The 8121-nt window shown below is 33.4% G+C and overlaps 1 long non-coding RNA gene across 1 annotated transcript; it reads left to right on the forward strand.

Annotated features, from left to right (window-relative positions):
- The first annotated feature begins 4237 nt into the window (after positions 1-4237).
- On the forward strand, positions 4238-7079 carry LOC115256683 (uncharacterized). The gene is made up of 2 exons (XR_009998565.1): positions 4238-4770; positions 5629-7079. It is a non-coding gene; the product is annotated as an uncharacterized LOC115256683 (long non-coding RNA).
- Positions 7080-8121: the final 1042 nt, after the last annotated feature.

Below are 8121 nucleotides of genomic sequence, written 5' to 3' on the forward strand. Positions count from 1 at the left end.
TAGGTTGTTAATTTTAATCGGGCGATTCGTAGGTCAATCCCTGCGTAAAGCTCCCATAAGCGTCGGTGCTACAATTAGCAGATTTATTGACCGACTTAATCAAAATTATGTTTAATGGGGAAGTTTGTCAATCGCATTTGATTCGATTGTGATCGAAGGCAAGTTCACATGAGAGAAGAGGAGAAAACTCCCCTAAATGCAAATACAGAAAGAATAGTGTTGAACTCATCTACTGATTTACGGTAATCTGCGGGTTGGCCTACATTCGTATTTCTCTTATCGCACTCTACATAGCTAGCTCGCCATATCTCTTGGATCTACAGTTCTTAGGACATCTGGTTTACCACTGATTTAAACATTTTATTGACTTTAAATTGATATTTCAACTTATTCACTTTTTTCTCTTTCCTTTCCTTTGCATCAAAAAAGTCACAAACATCAACAAAACAAAGCACGGAAAAAATCTAAAACTGAATAAATAATTAAAAATGCACGGAAAAATAATGTTTCGGAAAAGTGAATGGTTGAAACGTAAGAAAAACCGTATAATATATTGTTACATAAAATTCGAATGTAAATGTATAGTAGCTACAATGTGCAAAGCTTTTAGCGAACCATTTCATTACAATACACTTTATTGTAGCTGGTACACTGCACTAAGGGCCAGAATCGCAATCTAGCGGAACAAAATTAATTACTCCAAAACTAAGCATTTCCGGCACATGGTGTCTTCGACAAAGTTGCTTGACATCAGCAGGGGCATCTATTGCTAAGAACGCAGTAGTTCGCAAATCGTCCGCATAGGGGGCGCCATCATCTAACTTCTTTGTTTTACGTCATAGACACTTGGCGTCTTCGGCAAAGTTGTTCATTTTGACAAAATAAACAACTGTTTCTCAGACGTCAAAATTCCACAGCCTACTGTTTTCGAGTTATTTTAAAAATAAAAAACAATCGATGAAAAAACAGTTTTTCCAGCTTATTTTGGCATTTTTACTAGAAACCATGTGAGTTTAAATTTTTTCCTAATGCAAATGTGTCAAACCAAACACATTGTATGGAAATATATTCAATATTATCATTAAAAATAAAAAATAAAAATACAAATTCGAAAAAATAGTGTGAATTTCAAGCCTTAATATCTCACAAAGCGCAAAACATCGCAACTTCAAATTTTCAGCAAATACGAAGCAATACTAGGTAAACATACTGTCAAAAATTTGGAGAGGTATTTTTTGGTGTTTTTGAGATAATAGCTTTTTAGTAACACCATAAATATAAGTAGTGCCAGCATGTAACTTTTTACTGTTACACGTTAGAGTGTTTATATCTTCGAGAAAGTTGTTCATTTTGACTAAATAAACAACTATTTCTTAGACGTCAAAATTCCACGGCCTACTGTTTTCGAATTATTGTATATAAACTAGACTTTATTGATAAAAATTGTCAATAAAACACATTTTGATTGCATTATTTTTTATTTTTAATGATAATAATGAATATATTTCCATACAATGTGTTTGGTTTGACACATTTGCATTAGGAAAATATTTAAACTCACACTTTCTATTAAAAATGCCAAAATGAGCTTAAAAAACTGTTTTTTCATTGATTGTTTTTTATTTTTAAAATAACTCGAAAACAGTTGGCTGTGGAATTTTGGCGTCTGAGAAAGAGTTGTTTATTTTGTCAAAATGAACAACTTTGCCGAAGACGCCAAGTGTCTATGACGTAAAACAAAGAAGTTAGATGATGGCGCCCCCTATGCGGACGATTTGCGAACTACTGCGTTCTTAGCAATAGATGCCCCTGCTGATGTCAAGCAACTTTGTCGAAGACACCATGTGCCGGAAATGCTTAGTTTTGGAGTAATTAATTTTGTTCCGCTAGATTGCGATTCTGGCCCTTAGTGCACTGTATGGTGCAGGAATGGTTTTCACCAAACACCCTATGGTTGGTTTTTATCCGGGTAGCGCAGTAAGGGCAAAATACTGTGGAGGGCGCCCTGGTACTCCTCAGCAGGCTTGGAAAGCGTCAGTGTCAACACGAGCCGTCACGTTTTTGATTGTTTTTTTTTTCATTTAACCCCATTGTACCCTAAATTTCCAAATTGCAGAGATATTACTGGCTAGCTCTTCATCAATATTAACTCATATCATGCATAGAAGTTTCAAGTTAAAGTTGTTTTAATTTAAAAAAAATAAAAAAATAAGTTTATAGGGGAGTTTGGGTAAACTAAGCTCTAAAACTATATGCTGCCGTCACCTCCCGTCTATGAGGCTATGCGCAAACAACATTTAGGGTATTTTTGGAGTATATAAGCAATGGCTCATCGTTTGGAAATGTTTGGAATCGGTGGTATAAGGATGGGAACTACTCATATTTGTGTGCGGGAAAACTCAAACATTAACAATAATTTGAGATCAAACTCGCCAAAAATGGTTTCTTTAGGAATAAACCATGTGTATTCGATCATTTATTTAGTTAGGCTGACACAAATTTTAATTTTCTCTTATGTCACCCCCCCCCCCCCCCTCCCCTCGGAATTTTTTTGTCGGAATTCGACATTTTGAGGGGGTAAACAAATAAAGGAATTTAAAATTTTAAAAGTGAAATTGTAGTCGTTGAGAAAATTTCTTAACACTCAAACGCCGATGCCTCAAAAAAAGTTGGAACGCTAATTTCAACCTTCTATATCTCGGCCGTTACAAGTCTGATTTCAAAAATTTTTTTAGCAATGAATTTTTCAGGATCTCTGGATGAGTATACATGTTTTGAAATTTTTCTCTGATCAAAATTCTAATTTCTAGTACTAAAAAACCCGGAGCAAGTCGTTATAAATTTCGAAAGATTTTTATGTTCACGCAGAACTTTAAATTTATCGCGATGACCACATAATTTTTTGATGGTGAATAGCCCACACGAGTGTAATAAAGCTATCAAAGTGATTTAAGTGATTATTTATCACTCAAAGCACTGCAATATATTCACAAAATTACGTATAATACAGAGAAAACCATATTTTCTTTTGTAACTTTAAATTTGTCGCGATGACCAACGTATTTTTTTATTTTAAAATGTGCGCATATACTTAAGGAAGAAATTCTCAGAACATTGTTGATATTTTTCTCTTCAAAGAACTACAAAAAAATCAGAAAACTACGATTTTTTCAGGAAAAATATACAATTTTGCCATAATTCGAAACTAATCTTGAATTCTCATACATTTTATGATTTTAAAATATTTGCGTATTTACCCAGAACAAATTTGCAGAACATTGTTGATATACATCTAGCCAACGAACTACAAAAAATTCAGAAAACTACGAATTTTTCAGGAAAAATATGCAATTTTGTTATAAATTCAAACAAATCTCGAATTCCCATACATTTTATGATTTTAAAATATTTGCGTATTCATCCAAAACAAGTTTGCACAACATTATTGATATAAATCTGGCCATAGAACAACAAAAAAATCAGAAAACTACCTTTTTTTTCAGGAAAAACATACAATTTTGTTATACTCTCAAACTAATCTCGAATTCCCATATATTTTATGATTTTAAAATATTCGCGTATTTATCCAGAACAAATTTGCAGAACATTTTTGATATATATCTAGCCAAAGAACTACAAAAAAAATCAGAAAACTACGAATTTCTCAGGAAAAATTTACAAGTTTGTTATAACATCTTATTGATTTCAAAATTATAGACATTTTATGATTTTAAAATATTTTCGTTTGTATCCAAAACAAGTTTGCAGAACATTATTGATATAAATTTGGCCATAGAGCTACAAAAAAATCAGAAAACTACGATTTTTTCAGGAAAAATATACAATTGTGTTATAATTTTAAACAAATTTCAAATTCCCATATATGTTATGATTATAAAATATTCGCGTATTTATCCAGAACAAATTTGCAGAACATTGTTGATAAACATCTAGCCAAAGAACTACAAAAAATTCAGAAAAAACGATTTTTTTAGGAAAAATATACAATTTTTTTATAATTTCAAACTAATCTCGAATTCTCATACATTTTATGATTTTAAAATATTTTCGTTTGTATCCAAAACAAATTTGCAGAATATTGTTGATAAAAATCTGGCCAAAAAACTACAAAAAATTCAGAAAACTACGATTTTTTTAGGAAAAAAATATACAATTTTCATATAACTTCAAATTGATCTAAAACCTCATATATTTTGTGGTTATAAAATATTACCCGGATAAAAACGAACAATTAAGGCTATGGGAAAAACAATTGAAAAACCACAGATTCTTATGTTAACATTGCTTTCTATTGTGAATGTATTGTACAGTATTTTTAAAATTTGATTCTTTTTAATGATTACAAAAGATTTACATTAGATTCCATGGTTACATACCCAAACAATAGATTAACATTTGAATTCTTTGTTACTGTTGGATTCAGCGTTCAAACCATTAGTTTACAATAGAATGTATCAGTAACATTGAAATGTACTGTTTTTCAATGGTCTGGACGTTTGAAAAAAAGGGTTTTTGCTTGGGTTTTTGAGTAATTCCGAAACAGTGTGTATCGATGACAGCCAAGTTTTGTTGTAGTCAGCTCGGTCGTCAGCGGTAAAAAATTCTGAATAGCAGTTTTGTGTGCGGAAAATGTGGAAAATTCACGCTCAGCTGCGTGAATTTTCCGCATTTTCCTCACAGGAAATAAGAAAATATATTATAGTGTGAGGTGCAGTGCTGAATCATTCAACAGTTGCGGCATTTCAACAGGTTTGTATGTGTTTTGTTTGCGCTTTTGCGAGAGTCGAGAGGCGAGAAGTTGAGTTGGCAGGGCAGGGCTGGTAGCGAATCACACTTTCCCAGAAAAATTCCCAGGGTTGGTTCGACCTTTTTCATAATATAATAAAATCATCTAATTATCACTTTTTACCTATATTTAAGATTTTTTTAAGTTTTCTAGCCTAACATTTGAAAAGGGCTAATTTTATCCACTTATCCGCGAGCGGTAATGGCGGCGGCGGGCACAAATAACCGATTCGAATTTTGACGTTTCTTGGGGATCGCAATCGGTTGGCGCCACCAAACGGTGGATGAAGGGGAGAGGAGGAGAATGAAACTGTTTTGACTTTCCCCCACGAAACGTCAAAATTCGAACCGGTTGGATATGCCCGCCGCCGCCATTACCGCTCGCGGATAAGTGGATTGTATCAGTATTAAAAAAAAATATTAAAAGAAAATATTGAAAAAAATGGAAATATAGCAAGAAAAAGTTGCGAGCTTTTGATAAAGGGAGCATCATGGTTTTCTAATTTAAAGACCGCCCCAGAAAGTATGTATCAAGGCACAGAGAAAATATTGGCATTTAAAAATTATTGATTATTGACTTAATATACTTGCACAAACGTTCTGTATACAGGACCTGCGATGCGACAGCGCCTTCGATTTTGACATTGACAGTACCTCGGACACTACTTTTTAGTTGGGTTTTGCCCCAATCTGCAAATATCTAACCATCGAGGCAGCCCATCTCATGAGCCCCCAACGAACGAATCGGCACTGTACATAAAATTCTAAGTTATATTTGAACCCACGTTTCGTTATTAATAACCCCTTCTCATCTCTCAACAGTGACAAGGACGTCAAGCCGGTGCGCGGTGCATAAGCAATCAACCCAGAGCTTGTTGAATGCCGATCTAAGCAAGATCTGCATGAGGGCCAACGGACTTATTGTAAAAATACTAATTTTCCCTTCCTTTAATTTGACTGCAATCTTGACTGCAATAGTTTCATCATCAAACTTTTTTTCGTGAAATCAAATGTGAAACATATTACTGAGTAGAACCGTAGAACCATCTTTTGCATTTGGTAGCTTTGCAAGGTTTTTAAATATAGGTTCGCTCTTTAAACTTGGAACACATGCATGCCTTTGAATCAAATTCTATATTGTATGCTGTATTCCACAAGCTGTAGTTCATCAAATGTCCATAAATGCTACAATAATGGTTAAGCACGCTGTAATGTTACTTTTGTACCTCATCACCCACTAAATGCAACTACATTAGTGGTCTAATAACACTTAGCGCGCTTCGGCACGGTTCCATCATGCCGCTTATAGTGTTGCCACATATAATGCTTAGTTTGCTAAACCCAGTTATCTGGCTGGTGGGGCATGGGAGCCCAAGCTTCATCCATTAATGCAATTAGACGTTTATTGAACAATAAAATGAGCGATTCGAATATTTGAAGAACTATTCAAACAACATAGAAGCTTGTGTAAAGTCAACATTTAACGAACTTAATCTATGCAATATCTTGCATTTTAACGCTTCGAATGATGTTCAAGTATAGGTTCAAGTTGTAGTATATCGAGTTTTTTTTTTAGTGCTACAATAATGGTTAAGCACGCTGTAATGTTACTTTTGTACCTCATCACCCACTAAATGCAACTACATTAGTGGTCTAATAACACTTAGCGCGCTTAGGCACGGTTCCATCATGCCGCTTATAGTGTTGCCACATATAATGCTTAGTCTGCTAAAACCAGTTATCTGGCTGGTGGGGCATGGGAGCCCAAGCTTCAATCATTAATGCAATTAAACATTACTCGATTTACGACATGATTGATCCAAATATTAGATAATTGTTCGATCTGTGTTCTTAAAATGTAGCCCTGAATGTAGCATAAAATATACAAGCTTCTAGTCCAAATGCATAAAGATAGTTCAGATTCACTGTTTTTCAGAATTTTCTCAAGCAATCAGTAACAAAAGTAAAAAGCAGAAATAGATCAAATCATGCCAAATGTTCATAATCGCTTGTAAAATAAAACTATTCCAAAACATTAGAATTTTCTGGTTCACAATAGAAAACAATTCCCAAACCTTTGGATAGGGCAAAACAGTATGTTCCGTAATCACAATTGAAAGCAATTCCAGAACAATAGAATCTAATGTGTAATTAAGTCAGTGCTCAAAGAACAATATGAAAACATAAGAATCTTGTGTATCACAATAGAAAACAATTCCCAAACCATTGAATCAAATGTGGAATCAGTAATAAAATTACTACTCAAAACAATACGTTTACCGTGCAATTCACTGTTTGAAACAATTCGAAAACATAAGAATCTTCTGTATCACAAAGGTATCACAATAGAAAACGATACCCAAACCATTGAATTCAATGTAAATACAGTACAAACAGTATGTTCTGTTTTACAATAGAAAACAATTCCAAAACAATTGAATCAAATGTGGAACCATAAATAAAATCACTACCCAAAACAATACGTTTACCGTGCAATTCACTTTTTGGAACAATTCGAAAACATAAGAATCTTCTGTTTCACAATAGAAAACCATCCCCAAACCATTGAATCTAATGTAAGATCACAGTTCAAAATAGACAGTTCTTGGCATATTTAACAGTTCAAAACAATACAAATACATAAAAATCTACGGTATATTTGATTCCCCGTATATGCATTATCAACATTTCATTTACATTAGAATCTTCTGTTTTGCGAAAAAACTTGTATGGAAAAAAGTCCTTTTTTCTATTGTTACGATACTTAACAACCTATACAATTCAATGTGAAATGCTCATTCACATTTGATTCTATTGTTAGAAACATTTGATTCTATTGTTTTTCTACTGTTATTTTAACATTGAATTCTATTGTGAGAGTATGGTTTTCAATGGTACTGTTACATAAGAATCCTATGTTTTTCTATTGTATTTTTTATCCGGGTAGCGTATTTATTCAAAACAAGTTTGCAGAACATTGTTTATAGTTTTCCCTCCTAAGAACTACAAAAAATTCAGAAAACTACGAAAACAGGAAAAATATACAATTTTGTTATAACTTCAAACTAATCTCGAGCTCCCATACAGTTTATGATTTAGAAATATTTGCGCATTTATCCAGAACAAGATTGCAGAACATAATTGATATAAATCTGGCCATAGAACTACACAAAATTCGGAAAACTACGAATTTTTCAGTAAAAAATTTAAAAAGTTGTTGTAGAGTGTGTGGTGGCTCAGCAGCTCGAGAGCCAGAATCGCGCGCGTTTCGCTTTCGGTGCTTCGATTTTTTTCCGCCTTCGGATTTTTTTAGCA

The sequence above is a fragment of the Aedes albopictus genome, chromosome 3 (genome assembly GCF_035046485.1).
Source record: "Aedes albopictus strain Foshan chromosome 3, AalbF5, whole genome shotgun sequence".
In the NCBI taxonomy this organism is placed as follows: domain Eukaryota; kingdom Metazoa; phylum Arthropoda; class Insecta; order Diptera; family Culicidae; genus Aedes; species Aedes albopictus.